Genomic DNA, 25,022 nt, shown 5'->3' on the forward strand with positions numbered 1-25,022 from the left:
TCATCACGACGCGCAGGTCGCCTACGGACGTCAAATCGAATGACCTGCATCTGGCGACCCGAACTTGTCCCCGGACACTCCCGGCACTAAACGCCATACGCCATTGTTTTTAGAGAGGAACACATTGGAAGGGTCTGATACTTCGAAAAATGAAGGTATCGGCCAAAGGAAGACAAGGGCCACCGTCGGGGTCGGAAAAGAAGAAGTATTGACCAAGAGAGGTCAGATAGGATAGACGAAAGTGAGAAGCCTGGCACAAGTAAGTGGAAGCAATGCCAGGACTTAGCTATGGCCCAGTGGTTGCCAACGCACTCTCGCGATTTAAGAGCCCCCTGGGGTCCCTTTTAGCCTCCTCTTACGACAGGCACTTTATACCGTGGGTGTTATTCTACCACCCTACCACAGGGGTTATTGGTAAAGGTTCCTAGTGTATTGAAGGGTTTCATTTTATAACATTCCTCGGAAACTGCGTTGTAGTAATAGCGGAATTTTTCATTACACCTCTAGGGTTGGCAAGTAAACTCTTCTACTAGTTTACGCGGTCATTATGTAGGAATTTACAAATAACTATGAGTTTACAAACCCCGCAGTTAACCAAGGGAGGTAGGATTGGAAAGATGAATGTGAAGAGCCAGACACCAAGTGGAAGCATGCCAGACTCAGCCCACGTTTCGAATTTGTGAAACCTTGGGGAATCATATTTTAGTCGCCCCTTGCGGCAGGCTAGGGAGTGGTGGAGATGGTGGTGATTATTGTTTTAAGAGGAGTACAACTAAGTAACCATCCATCTATATAACACTATTCAGAGGAAAAAATGGAACTCCGTAGGCGTCGAATGGTCTAATACCGTCGAGGTCAGAAAAGAACAAGAGTTGACCAAGAGAGGGCAGATAAGATAGATGAAAGTGAGGAGCCTGGCCCAAGTAAGCGGAAGCAATGTCAGTCCTCAGCTAATGGGCCCCTTGGTCGCCAACCCACGCTTCCAAGTTGAGAGCCCCTGAGACTCCGTTTAGTCGCCTCTTACGACAGGCAGGGTATACCGAGGGTATACACACATGGGGTGCAGGCTGAATGTATTCTACTTCACTATCCCAAATCGGGATGCCCAGGATTCGAATCCCGGGCTGCTAGAACTATAGGCCGTGACAATGTCCATTCAGTTAGTGACTCGGACCCCAAATTTTCGCAGTGCTTGTTTGTTTGGCCAGCCCTTCTCCCGTTTCCCTACGGGGTCGGCTATGAGGTGAGATTAATCTGTCGTGGCGGGTTTTTATGATCGGATACTCTTCCTGACGACAACCTCATCAGAAGAGTTAATGAGATGAAATAAATGACGTGATTTAAGATAGTAGGGAGAGGGTGAAACCCGGTGCAGGCACATAGCCTTCTTCTGTCGAATAGCACCAAGGGGTCTGTTCAAAGCTTATCGTCCCCATCCGACGGACGAATCACCATCAACAGCGTCATATGCCCTCACTCCATATGAGCACTGCGGAGAGGTTTGGAATTTAATCCAGGCTTTTGGCACGTAATCTAGTGATTAGGAATTGTAAACCACCACCTCCCATTCCTGCCAGCTAACTTTCTGATGGTGAAATTTTTCTACCGACGGGACTCGAACTGGCTGACCACGGTATCAGACCGTTTACACTTCAACTCCCTAACAGTCAAGAAACATACCTCCGTTAATATCTTTGAAAAAAGTCAGTTAGTCTCTTCCGAGTCGCTTAAGTGCGGCCAGTATCCAGTAATCGGAAGATAGTTGGTTCGAGCCCCACTGTCGGCAGCCCTGAAGATGGTTTTCCGTGGTTTCCCATTTTCACACCGGGCAAATGCCGGGTCTGTACCTTAATTAAGGCCACGGCCGCTTCCTTCCACTTCCTAGGCATTTCCTATCCCATCGTCGCCATAAGACATATCTGTGTCGGTGCGACGTAAAGCAAATAGAAAAAAAAAGTCTCTTCCGTTTGTTACTGTTAACCTTTCCACCCTTCACGTTGAAACTTTTCGTCAATACCAGGGAGCCGAGATTCGTAAATGGAGCTTGTCATCCGCGACTTCAGTGGTTGCTTTCATACGTGACCGGTAATTAATTCACACCCGAGAAACAGCGAGGCTTCGCCGATGTTCCGATCACTACAAGTTTTAGTTCTTCGGTTCTCCTCATATTAGCTCCCAGCATCATTATAAACCTTTGTTTACTTGTTAACTGTTCCTCACAAACCACAAATTCCGTATTACACAGTTTATGTTGCATACAATTCGGGTTACAGGGAAATTTTTGCTTCGAGAAATCTAGAAATTCGTGTAACAGAATTTCGTGTAATAGAGAAATAAATACACGTGAAGAATACGACAAACGGCGGGAAATTTAAGTTGCTTCGACATTCTGATAATTCGATTAATGGAGGTTCGAGATATCGAGGTTCGACTATAAATATGTCTGCTGTCACGTAATGAAACATACTAAGGTAATTATGCACCTCGTTCACTGTTAGTTATCGCAACTCTTCAACTTCCCTACTCAGTGAGCATTTTGGGGCATGCTGTGCTCCCGTGATCGATACATTTCTGCTCTTGTCGATCGTGTCTAACTGAGAGCCCACTCCAGAAGCAGAGGCGGCATTGACGGCCGCTTTTCAAGACCGGAATACAATGAGCTTATTCCAGATTGTGTTTGTCAGTTTGATAAACACTTCTCATTTCTCTTATCCGCTCTCCAAATCCCCTTTCTCTCGAAATGTTCTTAGGAGACAGTTGTGTTAGAGTTGACCACGATCGGCGCCAATCCCTTAGCGTAGGCTGGAACTAAGTCTTCTGTATACTGACGTGTCATTGTGGCACATTGGGAACTTGCCCTGATACAGTGCGTTAAGCTAGTGAATATCTGTGCGCTGACGGTAAATGACACTATATGTTCATTCTTCACGAAATTAGAGGTTTTAACATACAGTGGATCTTCGATATCTCGAATCACCTTGGGAGCTAAATTTTATTTCGAGTCATCGACATTCCGATATATGTATATATATATTTTTGCTAGTTGCTTTACGTCGCACCGACACAGATAGGTCTTATGGCGACGACGGGTCAGGAAAGGGCTAGGAGTGGGAAGGAAGCGGACGTGGCCTTAATTAAGGTACAGCCCCAGCATTTGCCTGGTGTGAAAATGGGAAACCACGGAAAACTATTTTCAGGGCTGCCGACAGTGCGGTTCGAACCTACTATCTCAATTCCGATATATAGAGAGTACCGTTTTGAGCATGTATAGTACATAATTTAATCATATGTATCTACGGGCTTTTTTAACAGTATTTAAAAATCTGCAAAGAAACTCTATTTTACTCATTGTTGTAAACAAGGTTGGGTTTACAAAAAGCACAACTTCTTTATTTGCTTCACATGTAAAATTACAATATTTACACTAACAAAACTGAAAGTTTTCTCGAAGCAAATTGAACTATGAATTTGGAGAAAGAGTCTGTCTTTGTACACTATATACACGTTGGAGTATTCACGTTCACTACTATTTCGGAAAGATAGTCTTTGTGACATGAAAAGTTCTTGATAGTCGAAAACTATCAGAAGCACTGACGTAAATATCTCAGAGAGTCCTTCCTTGTTGAAGTGTCTGAGTTCATTAACGTAAGTTCAATGACTGAAGAGTTCCTACTTAGCGAAACTAAGTCGATAATGGGAGCTTGCATTAGCTAGGGAATGATAGTGGCATATAATGGTAAGACTGGGCATGGACAGCGGAATAGGCAAGAGGAGCGGTGACCCGAGGTGAGACCTCTTACTGCCAGAAATTCAGTCCACCTGGCCGAAGCACATTTTCAAGAGGAGTAGCCTCCGTGCTCGACGTAGGGTGTATTCTGGAGCTGGACACCGGGGTCAGTGGGCGTCTGGACAGGCTAGGAGCTCCTTTATATAGCACACACGACGTTCCAGGCACGCGCACTGAGGGCTGCGCGTCGAGGCTCGAAGAATAACACACTGGCACGCGTGTAGCTGGCTGGCGGATCGAGAAGGGAGCGACGGACATACAACACTCATCACTTTAATTATAACCTTTATTATAGTGACTCTTTTAGAAAACAGGATACAGTACATGCAGTAGTGAAACAAGAAACATACTTCCTTTAACACCTTTGGAAAAAAAAATTTCGTTAGTCTCTTCTGTTTGTTACTGTTAACCTTTCCTCCCTTCACGCTGAAACTTCTCGTCAATACCACGCAGCTGAGATTCGTAAATGGAGCTTGTCATCCGCAACCTCGGGGGTTACTTTCGTACGTGACCGGTAATTAATTCACACCCGAGAGAAACAGCGAGGCTTCGCCGATTTTCCGATCACTAGAAGATTTAGTTTTTCGGTTCCCGTCACATTAGCTTCCAGCATCACTGTAAGCCTTTCTTCACTTGTTAACTGTTCCTCACAAACCACAAATGCCGTATTGCACAGTTAATGTTGCACAATATTCGAGTTACAGAGTATTTTTTTGCTTCAAGGGATGAAATGTTTGCTTCGAGAAATCGAGAAATTCGTGTAACCGAAGTTCGAGCAAATAGAGACATAAATACGCGTGAAGAATAGGAAAAACGGCCGAGAAATTGAAGTTACTTCGTGATATTGAAAATTCCAATAAAGAAAATTCAAGATATCGAGGTTCGGCTGTATGTTTACTGTATTTTCTGCGTCCTTTTCCGGAGTGTCTTTTAATATTCATCAAGGTGTAGGCCCGACCTTAAAGTGAACTGGAAAGGAGGTGTTTTTGATACACAGGCAAACATTAGAATTGCCTAGTTCGTTTATATTTGATAATTGCCTCAAAAATCACGTAATATAATGTCAACATTGATGCTTTCACGGCCCGTTCTTGTAGACATGGTATGGGCTTTTGAGTTTATGACTTTGTCAAGAAAACAAGATGAAACTCTTTACGTTTCGCAGAGACCTTTGTTCCGCGTCTTCAGAAGAAAATCTTGACTGTTGACGGGGAAGCCTTCTTACAATTATGAGGGTTTGAATTTTAGATTGTTTTACCGTTGGAACTGTAGTGATATTGTTCGGAGATCAGAAGAATTCACATGCCCGGTGAGGCACGGGGCGAACGGGTTTTCGCCAGCAGAGCCAGTGACGTAATCGTTACCATAGCAACAGGGGTACTACCCAGCCGACTTTGTGTATTTAGCCTACATTTAAGGTACGTTTTCCCAGAAGCGAATCCAGTGATAATTGCTCAGCGATCATCGTTGAGAGATCATCGCGTGTAGGAAAATGATAACATGCAAACTCAGAAGAGGAGTCCTGCACGATGATCGCTGAGCGACTATCGCGGATCGATTATCACTGGAGTCGCTTCTAGGAAAACGTACCTTTGTTGGCAGTTCTTCGCTCTTGTCAGCTGTAATCCAGCTTCTGCCATTGCGTTGTTCTGCGTTCGTTCGTATTCCCTTCTCACTTTGAACCTTTATCTGCAACTTTGTTTTCGAGGCAATAATCCGGGTTTTCGTAGGATGCTGAAATAATGTTTGCAAAAGATTTAACCAGTAATATTACAGACTTTTGCTCTAATTAATTCTGTGATTTGCTATAAGCGAACAATACCAGTTAAAGCTAAACAATATATGAACCAACTAAGTGAAAATTTCAGATAGATTCGTCCATATTCATCTGAGAGCTCACATATCTGATTAGATTAGGCAAGACGCTGAACAATGCGAAGTGTGAGTCAATGTTTTCCTGTAGCGGATAGGAGCAGATAAGAGCAGACCTGTTTGGGCAGAACAGGAAGTTCGTGCCTGCAGATTCCTCGTTCTTGCATTCTTCTCATCTCCACACAGTACGTTCGTCACCAAGTGGCTCGCTGTATGCTGGCACAGCGCTCCAAGCGGTAGCTGACGAAAACACTAAGCTCCAGTTAAGATGTTCCAACACACCGTGTGTGCGTGAGGAGTAACCAAGAGTACTTCAGACGAATCAGGGGAGAATGTGGTAGAAGAAACTAATAAAATAAAATGCAACGAAAGACATCAGGATAGAATAGAACAGGTACACTAGCTATCAATTAAGTAATGCTTGGTTGCCAGCCATTACGGAAATACGTAGGTAGTTCTCTTCCATGTCCTTTCGATATTATTATTTCGTTTCGGTGTTTTCCAAAGTCGTACGTTCGTCATCTCCAGTTGGTTCATTCCAAGCTGTGTGTTATGTGTTAATGTCATAACGTGTGTACATCAGTTATTCCCCCCTCCTCTCACACCGTCTCACATCATCATCTGTTTTTTTCACATATTTTCTTTTCATTCTTTAGCTCTATTTTATTCTATCCTGGTGTCTTTGTTGCATTTTACTGCATCTTAATTGGAGCACGGCCGACTTGATGCGTCACTCTAGCTAGCTCCTTCAGCGAGGGATCCAGTCGGCCGTGATTGGAGCTTAATATTGTCGTCAGCTCCCGCTTGGAGCGCTGTGCCAGCATACAGCGAGCCATCTGGTGACAGACGAGCGTAACAATTCAAATCCTAATTATTGTAGGGAACAGGCGAGATTTTCTTCTGAAGACACGGAGCAAAGTTCCCTGTGAAATGTAAAGAATTTCACCATATTTTCTTGAGACAGCATAACCCCAAAATCCCTTATCATGTCTACATAATATAAGTTACTAATTTTATCATTATTACAATCATACTATCTATATTATTAATAAAATGTGGTGGATTCTTTTGATTTACAATTTTCTTTGCGTCGCAACGACACAGATAAGTCTTATGGCGATCATGGAATAGTAAATGGTTAGGAGTAGGATGGAAGTGACCGTGTCCTTGATTAAGGTTGTTTATGCTCGAATTCTACACTGCATCAAAGGCTGAATTAAATTCATTTCTCAAATAACTAGTTATATTAAAATGACTATTTTATTACAAAAAGTGCTATTATTAATAATGATAAAATATTAATTAACGTAACAAATTACCTCTTATAAATACAACATTGATTTACGAATAGTTGAGCCATTGTTAGTGCGGCGTTAAATCACCGTATGACAGCATAATTTTTTCTGAGGATTCATATCGACAAACAGGATTGTGATTTAGATGTTGGTTTACGGAATATGAATAGAAGTGTAATAAATAAGTCTATTCGACTTTTCAATCCCTACATGAGTAACCTAATCGAGGTTGGTTTCCATCTTTATGAAGATAAACCAAATGCTTCGTGTCTACTTCATGTTCCAAGGCTTCTTCATGGATGGGAGTCAGGAGAGGATATTCGTTTTCCGAGTGGACTAATGCTATTAACATCATCAGTAAGAGCAGTTCTAAGACAGTGAACAAATACCATCCAATGTTGCTATACGGATTGTGAAGAAGCAGAGATTCTTGGTTATGTGTTGGGTCACTCTTCAAAAGAGTAGTTACAAAGAGATAACCGACATCACGAGGTACGTTCATACATCGCGACTGCTCTACGAAGAAGTCCACTGTATCGCGGAAGATACTTCACATAAGCTTGCAGATATTGTTGCTACCAACCCCAAGGAGAAGAAATGTCCGCTGTTGGATCCCACAGTACACTTTGAGAAGAACACTCAGCAGGTCTCCCTTGTGGACGAGGAGAAGAAAGCTGCTTACCGCCCATCTGCTTCTCACTAGTGAGAGCTACGGTACAATTGGATACTCATGAGAAGCCAGAGGGACCACAGACCCTTTCCTCAAGAAGTTGGCATTAATACTCACTGGTCTAGAACATCTGTTTGTCATGGTTCTGAAGGATACTTTGTCTATTTTCCATTATTATTATTATTATTATTATTATTATTATTATTATTATTATTATTATTATTATTAGTTGTCTTGCTGTTTTAAACGTTATCTCTTCATAGTTCATAATGTTCTGTTTAAAGTTCCATTAAGGCGACACTCCGGAGGTAAAGAGATCACGAAACTTTGTGGGAATGTCACCTACATAAAAGTAGAGATATCACGAGCATTTCTTTCACATACAATTAATAGTTTTTCCAAAATATTTTTTTGGAATGTTTAATTCCATTTTTCCATGAAATTTAATTAACATGTTAATGTAAATTCGTAATTACTTTTAAAAGCATTACGTATCGATTTTTCTGTATATAATTTCCGCGATACAGTGGACTTCTTTGTAGATCAGTCGCGATGTATGAACGTACATCGTGATGTCGGTTATCTCTTTGTAACTCTTCTTTTGAAGAGTGACCCAACACATGTCCACGAGTCTCTGCTTCATAGCAACCCGGATAGCGACACTGGATGGTATTTGTTCACTGTCTCAGAACTGCTCTTACTGATGATATATTCCAAGACATGTTAATGGCGTTAGTGCACTCGGAAGACGAAAGCCCTCTCCTGTTTCCCATCCATGAAGAAGCCAATCAGATCACTTCGCGGGCGAATTCAAATGAGCTTTGCGCTCCATTGTTGCAAAATCTACACGGCTTGAGAGCGATGCGGATAAATCAGCATCAAACAGAAACACGCCGAGGGTTTTAGCCAGTTGCTATGGCGTGATCCTGTCATCGCGGAGGTCTGTATTCAAATCCCTCCGCTGGTGAAATTTTAATCTTCGACTGGTGCTCTCATGCCAGTCACGTACAGCTTCACAAAGCCCATTTTAATTCGTCCGCATTGGCTAACTTCAGCAGCTGGTAAAAATGACAACGGCACGAGACATCGAATTATTTCTTTCAAATTGTCTATCAGCATGACCAACCCTCTAACGCATATATACACGGTTCACGTTGTTTCTGACCACCCAGTGCATTCCTTACAGAAAAACAATTTCTCAATTTTGCATTGAAATCTTTCCTACTTATAGCTCATTCCATCTTAAGAAATCAGTACTGCTCTTATGAGAAATACGTTGCCATATCAAACCTCTCTGTTCAACAGCGTCATGGGAAATCGGTGGCATATGATGGTGAAACTCAGTACTTAAGTCAAAAATAAAAGAGAAAAGAAAGTAAGCTACAATTTCTTTTTGGAAATCTAGGGTATAGGGGTTCTAGGGAGGAGGGGGAGGGGCTTATTTAGGTTTTACAGCAACAAGGTAAACTATTGCACATACAAAACCTCAGTATTGTACTGTACTCTGCGTCATCAGAAAAAAATCTCGACTGTCCACGAGAAAGGCTTCTTAAGCAGTAAAATTTTGAAATTTAAACGTTATAATAGAAGTAGAAATGGTACATTAATTCGTCGACGCGTCCGGGGAGCCATCTGGTGACGAATGAACGTACCATTTCTACTTCTATTATAACGTCTAAATTTCAAAGTTCATTGTTTAAGAAGCCTTTCTCGTGAACAGTCTATTTTTTTTTTCTGATGACGCAGAGTACAGTTATCTGCGAAACGTAAGCAATTCACCGTATTTTCTTGACACGGCAGAAGCCCAAAAACCTGTACAGTATCCTGTCTATAAGTGCGGGCCGTGAAGGCATCAATGGCAACTCAGTATTGAAGTTCAAGGCAAACTGGGAGAAAATAAACAACGGACACTTTTATAGGCTCGGGGAGGAAGATGCAGTTGATTGTATTTAATACATTTGCCCAATCAACGCCGGCTGCTACTGTGCCGTCATATCGCCCCACGAAAGGAATGGTAACAATTAAATGCGCCTGTAAATGAAAGTGGTAAAAAAATGCTCGTAAGAAACAAAAGCTAAATAACAAAACCAAGCACAGATAAAAACCACAGCGAATTTCTGTATCAGTACAAGTCCTGCCGAGGTATTTCGCTGCACACCACAGCATCAAAATCTTCAGTAACAACTGCTGTACAGTGCGAGAATATTAGAACACACAGAAATAAATAGATGACTTCTCTACAACAGTGATAAGCTGCGGGCGATTCAGAGCGTTACGGATTACGCGTTGCCTTTACCAGAACAACACGGAAGAAAAATGGAGGAAGGCAACAAAACGATGGCTGTTCCCGCCATTGTGCATCCTCCCTGCGAAGGTATTTATTAAATAGATAGTGTTACATAGTTATTTTTGTTACGGAGTTATAAATGATTAAGACACACCCGCAATCGTTTATTGGGTAGCTTACAGTTACACATCAACATTGGGGAAGAAAGACACCATTGGCTGAAAATTAATGACAGAAATTTACGATTGGCTAATTTCAAAACTGGCGGAAAGAACGATTAATATTGCCAACCCACAAATTAAAGAACAACATTTAGTAAAGAACAAACCTATAAATACAAAATATCTTCAAGAAAAGTTCCTTCACTTCGCACCAGGGTGCATGATCATAGTTTTTGATAGAGACATCTGTGAGAGAATGTCCACACTTCTTGATAATTAGTAAACAAAAACAATTCGAAATTAACACAGTGACATCTTCTGATAAAGGGTTGAATTAATTCACTTTTAAAGTTCAGAGTTTCAGCTGTAGAGGAGTACTTTAAGGCGGAAAATTCAAATGTGCGGCGTATAGGTGTACCAACCGGTACAATTTTAATTACTCACGGGTGAAAACATGCCTCATCCATTTCCTTTCTTTCATAATACAATGTAAATTGCATTAGAATATTCCTTAATCACGAGGAATTATGGGTGTCTAAGAGGGGGGGGGTCACTCCTTGTAGATCTATAAGAGCTACACTGTTTTCTTAACATGGAATGAGCTATAGACTTGAAGGATTTTAACAATGTCGTAGCAAAGTGCTGTAGTTTGTTGTAGTTGTAGTTAACGTTGTACATTGTTTACAGTACTTACACTCGATTAAGGTAGCGAAGACAGGTACTCTTCATGGGTGTGCACATAGGGCAGGACCTGTGGTGGTAGGCACAGGCAACTTCGGGGATGTGACAACGAGGCAAGATGTAGTCGCGAATCGAGTTATGAACACTCTTGCCCCAGGCCTTCCAATCGTTATATTTTCAACTTAAGAAGTATGGCAGATGTCGATAGGAGGAAGATTGGTGACGATGATAATGGTTTTGATAGGAAGTACAACTGAGCAAGCGTTATAGCCGTTCAGGCAAGCAAGTCAATGTTGAAAACACCCTAAGGATATGAACTAGAATTTTAGGTATATAGAATATAGTAAAGTATGAGAATATATTCTTTATTTATCCATAAAAATTACAAACATTTTCTTAATCATCGTTATCCGGTCGATTATATTAGCAGTTTGCCTTTCTCTACCAATAAGAACGCTAATGTGAGTCCATAACTACATTCGGTGTCGTCGTGTTTCAAAAATCAAAACATTCATGAGGATATTGGACCAAGGAGCACATTACAGAATTAATTATGTAAATAAGGTAATTTGCCTAGTATTTGAATCAAAAAGAAAAACGAGTGAAGAAAGAAGCGATTTTAAGCAGTTTTACCGGAATTGCATTTAGGCCGGAAGTAACTTTCGAAATTTGTTTGGTTAGTTTCATAGAGCTCACAATCTGAAACCTTTCCGGGCCCTTCAGTCCTTTCACCTTCAGCACAATTGAGAAAATTGCTTAATTTTACGATTCTCGTAGCATGGGGACCCATTTTATTCTGCTCAGAAATGTTCTCAACATTAAAATTAAGGTACAGGCTAAAGAAAGGCAATTGCCACGAAGGACGTGGAAATTAAGAACTCCTTAGGCCTCGGGAACCTAATAAAGGCGGGATCGGAAAAGAACAAGAGCTGACAAAAGGAGTTCGCATAGGGTAGATTGAAAGTGAGGAGCCGGAAGCAATGCCAGGACTTGGCTAAAGGCCCCGTAGTTGCCAACTTACGCTCCCAAGTTAAGAGCCGCTGGGGCCACTTTTAGTTGCCTCTTAAGACAGGCAGGAGATGTCGCTCGTGTTATTCTACCACCTCCACCCACAGGAGGAGGAAGAAGATTGGTCTGAAGAGATTGGACACATGAAAAAAGCAAAGACCAGGTTCTTAAAGAAATAAGTGCTGGTTATTATTGTCTTAAGAGAAAGTATAACTAGGTAACCGTCCTCTCATAGCACTAATCACAGGTGATATTCGAAAAGTGATGGTGCCGGCAAAAGAAAGACTGACACAAGTGGAAGCAGGGTCGGATTCTATAAGGGGCTCCAATGTCGCCCTCAGAAACACTTGGGGTTTCTCCTTTATGAGAGCCAGTGGATGCCTTGTGTTTATCTTACTGCCCTCGCCGAGGTTTGCTGGACAGTAGCAAAAACGAAATTTTAGGTAATTAGGATGGAAGAGAAAGAAATAGAAACGAAGGAAAACAGAGCACAGAGAGCTCTCCGACATCTTGAGGGACACATTGATGTTCTGCCTCTATTCTGAGGCCAATTCAGTGTGAGTGACGCTTAGCGGGCGCAACCCTCGGAATTAAAAAGCACGCAAACCTCCACACCGACTGGTGTTCTTGGAGATCGTGCTCTCAAATACATAGGAAAGCTTGTCTATATGATGATGATGATGATGATGATGATGATGTGTCATGAATTCGACGTTAACTCCTGGCGACTCCCTCTAGATGTTTCGGCCTTCAACCATACACTTCAGATAGGATTGAGGAGGTGAAATGGACTGTATCGCGATTGATCTGTCTAAGGCATTTCATGGGAGACTACTGGCAAAAACTGAGTGCAATTGGACTTGACAAAGAGCGACTGAATGGGTTGTTATATTTCTAGAAAATAGATCTCAAAGAATTAGAGTAGGTGAAGCTTTATCTGACCCTGTAATAATTAAGAGGGGAATTGCTCAAGGCAGTATTATTGGACCTTTATGTTTTCTTATGTATATAGATGATATGAGTAAAGAAGTGGAATGAGAGATAAAGCATTTTGCATATAATGTTATTCTGAACAGAGTAATAAATATGTTACAAGACTGTGAGCAACTGCAAAATGATCTCGACAATATTGTGAGATGGACAGTAGGCAATAATAGGAAAAGTCCTCTCACTTTTAATTACTGCGTTGATGGGGTGAAAGTTCCTTACGAGGATCACTTTAAGTCCCTAGGCGTTAATATAAGGAAATATCTTCATTGGGGTAATCCCATAAATGGATTCTAAATAACGGGTACAGATCTCTGCACATATTTTAGAGGGTGTTTAGGGGATTTAGTAACGATGTAGCGGAGAAGGCATATATAAGGAAGTCTCTGGTAAGACCCCAACTAGAGTATGGTTCCAGTGTATGGGACCCCCACCAGGATTACTTGATTCAAGAACTGGAAAAAATCCAAAGAAAAGCAGCTCGATTTGTTCTAGGTGATTTCCGACAAAAGAGTAGCGTTACAAAAATGTTGCAAGGTTTGGGCTTGGAAGAGTTGGGAGAAAGAATACGAGCTCCTCGACTAAGTGGTATGTTCCGAGCTGTCAGTGGAAAGACGGAATGACATTAGTAGACGAATAAGTTTGATTGGTGTCTTTAAAAGTAGGAAAAGTCACAATAATATTGTAGGCGAAGGTAAAGTTGGAATTCAAGAGGGAAAATTGGGGCAAATATTCGTTTATAGGAAGGCGGGTTAGATTTGGAATAACTTACTAAGGGAAATGTTCACCTGGGCGACTGCCCTAAGTGCAGATCAGTATTGATTGATTGATTGATTGATTGATTGATTGATTGATTGATTGATTGATTGATTGATTGATTGATTGATTGATTGATTGATTGATTGATTGATTGATTGATTGATTGATTGATTGATTGATTGATTGATTGATTGATTGATTGATTGATTGATTGATTGATTGATTGATTGATTGATTGATTGATTGATTGATTGATTGATTGATTGATTGATTGATTGATTGATTGATTGATCCTTCAGTGACATGTCAATGTTGCATTGTCCGACTCGTTGGCTGAACGGTCAGCGTACTGGCCTTCGGTTCAGAGGGTCCCCGGTTCGATTCCCGGCCGGGTCGGGGATTTTAACCTTAATTGGTTAATTCCAATGGCACGGGGGCTGGGTGTATGTGTTGTCTTCATCATTTCATCCTCATCATGACGCGCAGGTCGCCTACAGGAGTCAAATAGAAAGACCTGCACCTGGCGAGTCGAACCCGTTCTGGGATATCCCGGCACTAAAAGCCATACGACATTTTTTTTTTTTTTTTTTTTTTCATTTGATGGAGTCTATCCATCTCAATGCTGACCGCCCTCGTCTCTGAGTCCCCTCCACCTTTCCAAACATAATAGTCTTCTCCAATGAATCAGAGCGTCTCATAATGTATTCAAGCTATGACAGCTATAATATTGGAATGAATGCCTCAAGAGACAGATCTGGTTTGATCTTTAGAATGCATTTGTCTTCTTGGCTTCCTTTTCGTTCAGTTTTCATAACATAATGTAGCCTTGGGAAAGACTAATGCCTTAACCATTCTGAGATTAGTAAGCGAAGATCCGTTTAAACACTTGAAGATCTTATCCAGGCCTTTGAATGCTACTCTTCCAATAATACACTCGTACAAAAAATAGAGCGCAAACAGTAGGTCAGATAATCGGGCACAAATCTTTAAAGAAAATTATATAAAGAAGAGAAGAGGATGATCTAGATGGAAGTATTTTTTAACTTTGATGTATACAGCTCTTGTGTGGAACTCAAGGAAACAGCTCAAGGTAGAAATCTATTTGAAGGCTTGTGTGAAGATCATAAATCGAAATAAATGATTAACGTTACACACATTACTTGGTAGAATATCAGCGGAGTGGGCAGAATTCGTTTAGAGAGTAAAATAAATAACCTGAGAGAATAGATTCTGTGAGAGTATGGGGAACAGACAAACAAGTATCTGCAGAAGATTACCTGCTTATCGGAGATTGGGACAGAGTAGCTTTCTCTGTTAGTGCAGACTAATCCCACGGGTCAATGCAAAATCCACATCCCCAGAAACACCATCCCGCTCGACGATCAATCACCAGAGAATCAAAGGGCACTCGCCGAGAAAGAGTCCAGTGTAATTGGATTCCAATACATTTCCACGACCATTAGCACCCTGCAGAGCAATTGCGCTGATGGCCTTTACTCTCTCATTATTGGGAATTGATTCAGCTTGGATCTGAACTTGATATCACAATCCTCTTAAATTCTGCAGCTCACACGGAATATGGCTCGGTGATGACAAAGGAAGGGACGAACGAAAAGCTACCTCTCTTTCGCAAAATCTTTCAGTAACGACTGCATTTGGAATACGTACATTCAAACAGGGCCGGCGCGTAGATAAAACATCTGGGGGTTCACTGCTTTGAAAAATAACGTGTTCAAATGTATAGTTACTTGACGTTTACATACATGTAAAACAGTGGCATTGCTTGATTCAGCGTTGGCAGATCTACAAATAAAATATCGGTAGAATGTACGTAAAAATTACGGGAATTTTAATGAAAATTTCGGTAGTTTCTCGAGCACTAAACTTTTATTATTATTATTATTATTATTATTATTATTATTATTATTATTATTATTATTATTATTAGTATTATTATTATAAGAATAATAATTTCGCGTGGCTATTACTAGCCGATTGCAGCCCTTGTAAGGCAGACCCTCCGATGAGGGTGGGCGGCATCTGCCATGTAGAGGTAACTGCGTGTTATTGTGGTGGAGGATAGTGTTATGTGTGGTGTGTGAGTTGCAGGGATGTTGGGGACATCACAAACACCCAGCCCCCGGGCCATTGGAATGAACCAATTAAGGTTAAAATCCCCGACCCGGCCGGGGATCGAACCCGGGACCCTCTGAACCGAAGGCCAGTACGCTGACCATTCAGCCAACGAGTCGGACATTATTATTATTATTATTATTATTATTATTATTTGCGTATGGACCCCGTTGGATCACGCATTACATTTATGATTCGCCTTTCTAACAGACCATATTGCTTTCATTCTTTCACTGTGTGCCTGTTTCCTTTCTTCTGACCACTTAGTCCCCGATCTTTTAGGGACTTCATTCTCTAGCTTTAGTACCCAACTATTTATCTTGTGACGGTAAATGTTTCTGTCCAGTATTTCTGATGGTTCTATCTGGGCCCTATTCCAAATCATTTTTAATATCTTGTATCCATGGTACGTTCTTCAGTTTTTCAGTATATGTCAGAATCTTGTGGGTTAGCCTTGAAGACGATAGTCTGTGAACGTGTCCATAGAATTCCAGTCCTCATTTCCTGATGTCTGCGGCAAGGTTGGACAGTCTTTCCGTAGCTTTGCGTGATTTGAGTCTATACCCTTCTTTTTTCTCTGGGCCCAGAATTTTCCTCAAGATCTTCATTTCCTCCCTCAAGATGTTTTCTACATCACCTTTATTATTAAGTACCAAGATTTTACTTGCATACAGCACTTCAGGTTCACCGTATTATAATTTTTGTGTGTATGGACATGCATTTCTTGTTGTAGATGTCACGGGTTCTCCAATATGCTCTTCTGAGTTTTTGTAATCGAACTTTCTGTGCTTCCTTTTCCAACCCTGTTGGTTCTAGGATCTCACCGAGATATTTAAAGTATGGAACTCGTTTGATCTGCCCATATTTTGTTTGTAATTCCTGAATGTCGAATTTAGTGAAAATAAACTTGGTCTTCTCGAATGAGATTTGTAGTCCAGTTTTCTCAGCGCATTCCTTGAGGAGTTTAATCTGTTTGATCGCCTGTAATATCACTGTCTGTTAGTATCGCTAGGTCGTCTGCGAAAGCTAAACAACTGACCTTTATGCCATCGTTCTTTCGGCCAAGTTGAATGGGTTTCTAGTGCTTCTGAACTTCCAATTCTTTCTCCCATTCTCGAATTACTTTGTCTAGAACAAGGATGAAAAGCAGTGATGACAATCCGTCACCCTGTCGCACGGCGGTCTTAATGGCAAAGGGCTCTGATTCTTCACCCATGAATTTCACTTTTGACTTCGTGTCCGCGAGTGTTTCCTTGACGAGTCTTAATGTCTTTTGGTCAAGCCCTTGTTCTTCTAAGATGTTAAAAAGAGACTGTCGATCGACCGAATCGTACGCTTTCTTGAAGTCGACGAAACTACAAATAATCGAAGAGCTTCGGGTTGCTCTATATTTCAATATCGTCTTCAAGTTAAATATTTGTTCAACACAGGAATAAATTAAAGACTGCAATAGTCCTCGGAAGTTATTACGAGAAAAATATACAATTTCACTCACCCTTACTCTCTGTCCAATCTATGCTTATGCTTCTTCTTCTTCTACTTCTACTTCTTCTTCCACTTCTTTCTCCTCACTCTTCCTATTGATGTCTATTCATGAGGCGTAGAACTTGTGTGTCAATTTCGAAGTCGTAGCAAGATGCAAATTTTGTATTCTATTTTGATTGCAGAAGTCCGGAGATCGTTTGAGTGCTCAGTCTATTTCTGGTTTATGTTTTCATTCGATTAATAGCAGAAAAATCCTTTCGACACTGGCAGATGAATGGGGCAAACACAAGAGTGACAAGATCAGGATTGATATATTAGGAAATATTTGTGATCCATCTCCCTTTTTCACTTTATGTACCGCATTCTAAAATTATATTGGATCTGTTCTGTCAACATTCACCTCCGTATTTCTTAATATCCGTCAAGATCCTGAATATAATCTTCAACACGCCGCTAGAAATGGTCTGATCGACTGACTAGACTCACACACGTAACCTCCTGATCTGATTATATGCGGGTCGGGGATTTCCCTTCGAATGATGAAGTGAAGCGTGACTTTTGAGTTCAATAAGACGGGAGAGATTGCGTAATTCGAGCCTAAACTGAGTGCGGGAAAGTAACTAACAAATGATGTTATCGATAAAACGTCACACAGTGAGACGAGGATAGAGTGTTTCAGCACAAATATATTATGTGACATTTATCCTTATTTTCAATTTTCTTAAATTTGGATCGGAAAAAATTTCGGGAGATTTTTTCGGGTTTTCTGGTGTGTTACAAGGAAATCGGGAGATCTGAAATTTCGAAAGACCTAGCAACACTGGCTTGATTAAAGAGCCGTATTTTGGCATGGTCCATAAGGGCTCGCGACCAGAGGGGCAAATTTACGGGGAGGAAAAAATGAAAAGCTCTGATAGTTTGAAAATAGGTTTTTAGAATGCGCGCACTTTCGTGGTATTCCAGAGTGAAAGCTCCTGTCATGAAGAACGGAATTTTTGTTCCGCTTATGGGAAAGCTGGCGGTAATAATATTATAAATACCACCACAATGTTGAAATACAGCCCCCTCAGTTCTGCGTACGGATACCAAGATGATCTCGGGGTGCAATTTATTCAAGCGGACAGTGAATCACCGCCATTTACAGACAACCACGTGGTGTTGAATGAATCGGGAAGGCCGCTAATTTTCCATAATTCCAAGAGTTCCGGATAAGTCAGTGAAAGTGAAAGTCTTCTTCTTCTTTCTGATGAGGCCTGCTAAGGACCACGTGCCAATTTCAATTGAATTCTTCATACTTTGTTGTTTTCTCTTCCGTTCCTTCCAATATCCTTTCATCCTTTTATTACGCTGTTTCTTTCTGTCCTCGGACCACTTCACACCAGGTTTCTTGTTCAATCTTCCTTGGAATCCTTCCATACGTACTACCCTCTTTCTAAAAATCTCCCTGTCCATAGTTTCAGTTTCAAATTCCAATAACAGGTATTACACATCTTGAATATGCTCGAATTTTTACATTCTGAGGGTAATGTATACAGCCACATAAAGTGAGCTTTGTTCGTTGGCCCTTTCATGAATAAATAAAAAATAATAATAAAATTCTAGGCATATTACCTTGAATCGTCCTCTATGAGAAATTGTATAGAAATTAATTCTTAAATTACTTTTCATATTAGCATGTCTTGTTTCTGTCTTGGGGAATAACATTACGGAATGCTACACGATGTTTTCTTTTCTTCAGATGTTAACTCCTATTTGTAGGCCTACTTCAAATATGGCATGTGCATTAGTTTATTTTCGGCTTTAAGCTAAGCCTAATTTAGTAGGTGAAATTTTTACTGATGTTGTTTTTATGCATCCCTTTATTATTATGTTTATTATTTTGTTGTCGAAGCAGCATATTATAAAAGACCCCTGCAACTACAACCAGTGCCAATTGACCTGAAGTTGACCCTACTGTAATTGTGAATTTTTCCGACTTATGATAAGTGAAAATTTCTTGTTACCTGTTCATTTTTTGCCCTTGAGAGTTCATTTTTGTTGCTATCTGTTGATGGTATATGGTTCACTGAATCATGATACTCGTGTTTTCATTCCATAATGGTCCTGCAGACCCGATGACCTAGGTGTTGAGCCCTTTTAGGTGGTGGTGATTATTGTTTTAAGAGGAAGTACAACTAGGCAACCATCCTCTATATAACACTAACCAGAGAGGAAAATGGAAGGGGTCCGACACTTCGAAAAATGAAGATATCGGCCAAAGGCAGACAAGGGCCACGAAGGGCGTGAAAATGAAAGACTCCCTAGCCCTTGCAAACCTAATAGCGTCGGGGTCGGAAAAGAACAAGAGTTGACCAAGGGAGGTCGGAGAGGATAGATGAAAGTGAGGAGCCTGGCACAAGTAAGTGGAAGCAATGCCAGGACTCAGCTGAGGACCCCGTGGTCGCCAACCCACGCTCCAAAGTTCAGAGCCCCTGGGGCCTCTTTTAGTCGCCTCTTACGACAGGCAGAGGATACCGTGGGTGTTATTCTACCGCCCCCACCCACAGGGGGTTGAGCCCTTTTATACAACAAGCAACACACAATGGTCCTGTAGGCTTTGTGTCACTCTCTATGTCTTGTGCTCGGTCATTGGTTTGATGTAGGCCTATTTCAGTCAAAAGCACACCAAGTACGCAGCTGTTTGTGAAAGCTATGAATTGTTTATTGTAGATGTCAGTCGCATTAGTATTTAAAATTAGGGTACACTTCCTTATGGAAAACTTTCAAAGGTTACCTTTCAATTATAGTGTTACTCACGGGGATGTAATCCTTGCAAAAATACGATCATAATGAGGTTTTTACCTATCGTAGATCCCTTTCGATTTTAAGGATTTCCGTCATAAATACCCATTCAAGTCCACGGTTTTATACGCTTAACCACAACAGCCAAAGAGACGATTTTCTTATTCCAGTTTCGTGAGCTTTTCGAATACCACAGTTTGACAATTCTTCTTATATCCTTTTTGAACCTCCTTCGAACTAACCCCGATCAGCTGATCGAGATGTTGGCTTCACGCCACAACATGGACGAGGTGGCGTTATGCGCACTCTATAAGTATTAATGCTCTACAGTTTTAATACCAATCACGGTAATGAAAAAATTAAAATCCACAGCCTGTTTCCAGTTTCAACCGGGTCAGGAATGCCATGAATGACGCCCCCATCTAGCGGCGAGGATAGGAATTGTGCCGGCTTACGAAGTCTGCCGCACTCCTCTGGGGCAATGAATTGAGTAATGACTCACAGATGAAGTGAAATAATATTCGAGAGTGTTGATGGAATGAAATATGACAAGAGTACCAGAGCACCCGGATAAAAATCCACAGTTCTGGCGCTTCAGGCAAGCCTCAATGTTGAAAACATCTTAGGGATATGAGCTACGAATTTTAGGTAAGTGAAATTTAATAAAGTATGAGAATATGTTCTTTACTTATTCCAAAAATTACAATCCTTTTTCTTAATTATCGTTATCCGGTCGATTAGATCACGGCCTTGACAATCGCTTGTGAAATTTGTGAATTGGAAAGTTTCACCATAATGTCGCTAGAGCGCTGGCCTCCTAAAGTCACTGACAGCTCTATACCACAAATTATCGCCTTCCCAGTTTCATTTATATTGTTTTACTGTTGTAAGTGTTGGTAATGTGTTCACAATGAGGTGTTTGTTGGCTTGTTTTTGAGATATGATAGTTATGCGCTAATTAGTTTATTTTTTATTGTGTAGTGTGGTGATTTGATTTTTTAAATTGTGTTTACAAGTCTTGGAATATGCGATATTGCTGTGCGTCTTTTTGTACTTCGACCAGAAATTTTCTGCAAACAAGAAAAAATGTAATGAATGGTTCAAAGCGGTTTCTCGCCCCAACTTCGTCCTACTTAAGAATTCTAATTTATGCGCTAATTCTTTTTTTATTGTGTAGTGTAGTGATTTGTTTTTCTTCAACTGTGTTTGGAAATATTCGAACATATATTGTTGTGTGCCTTTTTATACTTCGAACAACAAAAAGAGCAAATGAACATTATAATTTCAGACCAGGACAAAACTAAGGAGTGGATAACTTTGACCCTTACACTAATTCTGCTTCTTTTGTTGTTCACAGCCTTCATTTCAGGAAGTCACTTCAAGGTTTTGCATTTATCAGAAACCACTTACGCTCTTATGAAGAAAGCTGGTCTAGAGGAGACATAGGACTTAAGGAGACGGTGTAAGGGCGCTTGCGCAAGATGGCGGCTATCCACAGACTCTTATGGAGAAAGCTGGTCTAGAAGAGACATAGGATTTAAGGAGACGGCCGAAGGGCGCTTGCGCAAGATGGCGGCTATCCACAGACTCTCATGGAGAAAGCTGGTCTAGAAGAGACATAAGATTCAGCCTACGTGGTTACAATTGAGGAAGTTCTCTCTGAGTCCATTTGGCCAGGAGATCAACGTCTGTTGATAGTTTGGCCGCCGATTTGTGGTTGCTCGCTGAGCACCACCCGGGGAACACGTGCAGGGCAATGTGGAGGTAAATCCTGCGGACGTGAGCAACGTTCATTCCCCATGCGTATCATCTCTGGTACTCTGAAGCCTACTGCAACGCACTGGCTGTCAGTCCTGTCCCACATTGCTCCACCAAGCCTGCGACGTTCAAGAGCTCTTGTTCAAGAATATGATAAGATCATGTCCAATCCAACTCTACCTATCCACAGAAATGTTGCAGATCTCTGGAGACAAAGGCTGAAATCCCGTAAGCCACCAATTAAAATAGCTAAGAATCTAATGGATGCTGGTTTCAGTTTAAAAGAGGAATGGAAAGAGCAATGGATTCGTACAGCTCCGGAGTGGCCAAGCCTCTTTAATCCAAACCAGGCCCCAGCTGGTTTCAGTTTGCCAAGAAGAACGTGGGCATCACCAAACAGGTTTCGCACAAATTGTGGAAGATCTGCATTCTCCCTTCACCTGTGGGGCTTCGGGGACTCTCCAGCGTGTGATTGTGGTGCTTTAGTCCAGACCATGCATCATATAACGGACGAATGCCCTCTGCATGCTTATGGTGGAGACCGGAAAGACTTTGCTGATGTCTCAGAATCCCTAGTGCAGTGGATAAACAATTTAGATATCCATGTGATATTGTTCCCTACTTACCATGTATTCTTTGCAGGTTTTTCTTTTGTATAATATTGTATATACTTGTCCATTCTGTAAATTCCATACGCTTAATAATAATAATAATAATAATAATAATAATAATAATAATAATAATAATGATACAATTGAGGAGCTATCTGACGGTGAGATGGGGGCGCCGATCTAGAAACTCAAGAATAACGTGCAGACCACACAAGTCATGCCGGGCTGAGTGGCTCAGAACCATTATCTGTGAAAGACAGACAGAATTACGGATTTTATATATATTAGTGGACCCGTGCTTGTACACAGCATTCCTTATCATCATGATACGCTACGCATATCGTACTCATATTGTTTTGCCTGCCCTTTTCTATAGTTTTATGAACACTTAATACCGGTATCATAATAACTGATTCATTCGTAATTTAGTTTATAACGCTTTTTTTTCATACAATATGCTTCGACCATTCGGCCGTATCTATATCTTTACCTTTTTCAAACGATATTGCCCGAGATAGTGAAGCTGTAGCTGAATACTGGTTCGGGTAAGTAGAGACCCACTTTTTCAAATGTTTGTCCCTGCGTTTTAGTAATGGTCATACAGAAGGCCAGTCGACTTGATACCTTTTCGTCTGTACGTACATAGGTTGTGTTCTCTAAGTAGCATGTAAGCTATTAGGAACGTTCTGCCATCTGTTGAGTATATTCAGAAGGTGGGGAAGGTCAGAGAATCAAAGAGTATCTAGCAGAGAATAGTATGCATGTATTGTCAAGTGTTAGTAGAGCCTCCGTGCCTCACTTGGCAGCATGCCGGTCTCTCACCTCTGGGTTACGTGGTTCAAATCTCGGTCACTCCATGTGAGGTTTGTGCTGGACAAAGCAAAGGTGGGACAGGTTTTTCCCTGTGTACTCCGGTTTTCCCTCGTGCCAGCAACACTCCAATATCATTTCATTTCATCTGTCATTCATTAATCATTGCCCCAGAGGAGTGCGACAGGCTTCGGCAGCCAGCACAATTCCTATCCTCGCCGCTAGATGGGGGCTTCATTCCATTCCTGACCTGATTGAATGACTAGTAACAGGCTGTGGATTTTCATCAAGCGTTAGTCGCTTAGCAACCTGCTAAGTACAGAATGTATTGGGGGTTAGGGTAAGTCTTCACTTGCAATTATTGAAATGATCATTTAATGATTTGATCTTGAAAATAAATTCATTTCCATTGATATTTGAATAAATGAAAGATTTTTCCTGTACTACTGAGACGATTTGGAATATTTTTGTACAAACCACACGTTTTATCCCCTTCTGGTTTAAAGCTTGAGTTTTGTGAAACACAAATGTTAGCGTTTTGCATAGATAAATAGATAGATAGATAGATAGATAGATAGATAGATAGATAGATAGATAGATGGGACATCGTATTAGCACACACAACTATAGAATATTAAACTTTAAAAAGTGTTAAAACACGGGCATAGATACGTATAGTAATACAGTCGACACTGAGTATGATCGATAATTCACTGCATACGGATTTGAACAAACATTTTAACATACGTACATATATTTTGCGGTTTCTTTCATTGTATTTTTGTATTGCAGTTGCAAATTGTATGTAGACAACGTGATTTGGAGTTAGTCAATAATCAACTCCACTATATTTTGTTAATAATTTGTATCTTTTAAAAATCATGGAACACTGAGGGACAGTATTTCAACTTCATCTTAACTACCTCAACTGCTATCAGAGTAGCTAGCCAGTCTACAATAACTTGATTTGATCATGTCCATATCTCAGTCATTACCGGCCCCGCGGTGTAGAGGTAGCGTGCCTGCCTCTTTTCCGGGGTCCCGGGTTCGATTCCCGAACAGTTCTGGGATTTTTACCTTGATCTGAGGGCTGGTTCGAGGTCCGTTCAGCCTACGTGATTACAATTGAGGAGCTATCTGACGGTGAAGTGGCGTCTCCGGTCTAGAAACCCAAGAATAACGTACTGACCACACGACAACTCATGCCGGGCCGAATGGCTCAGACGATTGACGCACTGGCCTTCTGGCATCAACTTGGCAGGTTCGATCCTAGCTCAGTCCGGTGGTATTTGAAGGTGCTCAAATACGTCAGGCTCCTGTCGGTAGATTTACAGGCAGGTAAAAGAACTCCTGCGGGACTAAATTTCGGTACTTCGGCGTCTCCGAAAACCGTAAAAGTAGTTAGTGGTACGTGGGTGAGCAGCGATCGCTCGGTAGGCCAGGGCCCTTCGGGGCTGTTGCGCCATGGGGTTTGGTTGGTCGATGCATATCTTCTTCATTGCGGAAAACATATTATGTTCGGCTGCCGAATTTGTACCAAGAAAGCATTAAACAAATTTTACAACAGCAGAAATGTTATAATACGGTATTTGCCTGGATGAGATTGGTCATTTGATTTGGCTTAGAAAACCGGAGAACGCAAGCGTCCCAGCCATGCCTGAGAAGGGCAACGGGACATGGCTCTGAAAACTGTAATTGTCCAGCCGTACCTGTCGGAAACAAGGGAATATAACTCAGGAAACTGGACCTGTTCCGGCCATGTCTGGCCACCTTATATTCAGCCATTCACTCTTTACTTTTTCCTTTCCGACTTTGTGCGATCTGAACTAAGACGGGTGTGATAACAAAACTTCTCAAACTACCTCGTAGTTGTATCTGTCGTTCCGTAGCGAAGACAAAGCTGCTCCCCATCCTCACCCCACAAACACAAACATATC

At 41.2% G+C, this 25,022-nt stretch overlaps 1 protein-coding gene across 1 annotated transcript in view; it reads left to right on the forward strand.

Moving 5' to 3' along the window:
* Positions 1–25,022, forward strand: part of LOC136881313 (glycine receptor subunit alphaZ1-like) — a 430,471-nt gene that overhangs the window by 305,800 nt on the left and 99,649 nt on the right. The gene's annotated exons all lie outside the window — the stretch shown is intronic.

Source organism: Anabrus simplex, chromosome 9 (assembly GCF_040414725.1).
Source record: "Anabrus simplex isolate iqAnaSimp1 chromosome 9, ASM4041472v1, whole genome shotgun sequence".
In the NCBI taxonomy this organism is placed as follows: Eukaryota; Metazoa; Arthropoda; class Insecta; order Orthoptera; family Tettigoniidae; genus Anabrus; species Anabrus simplex.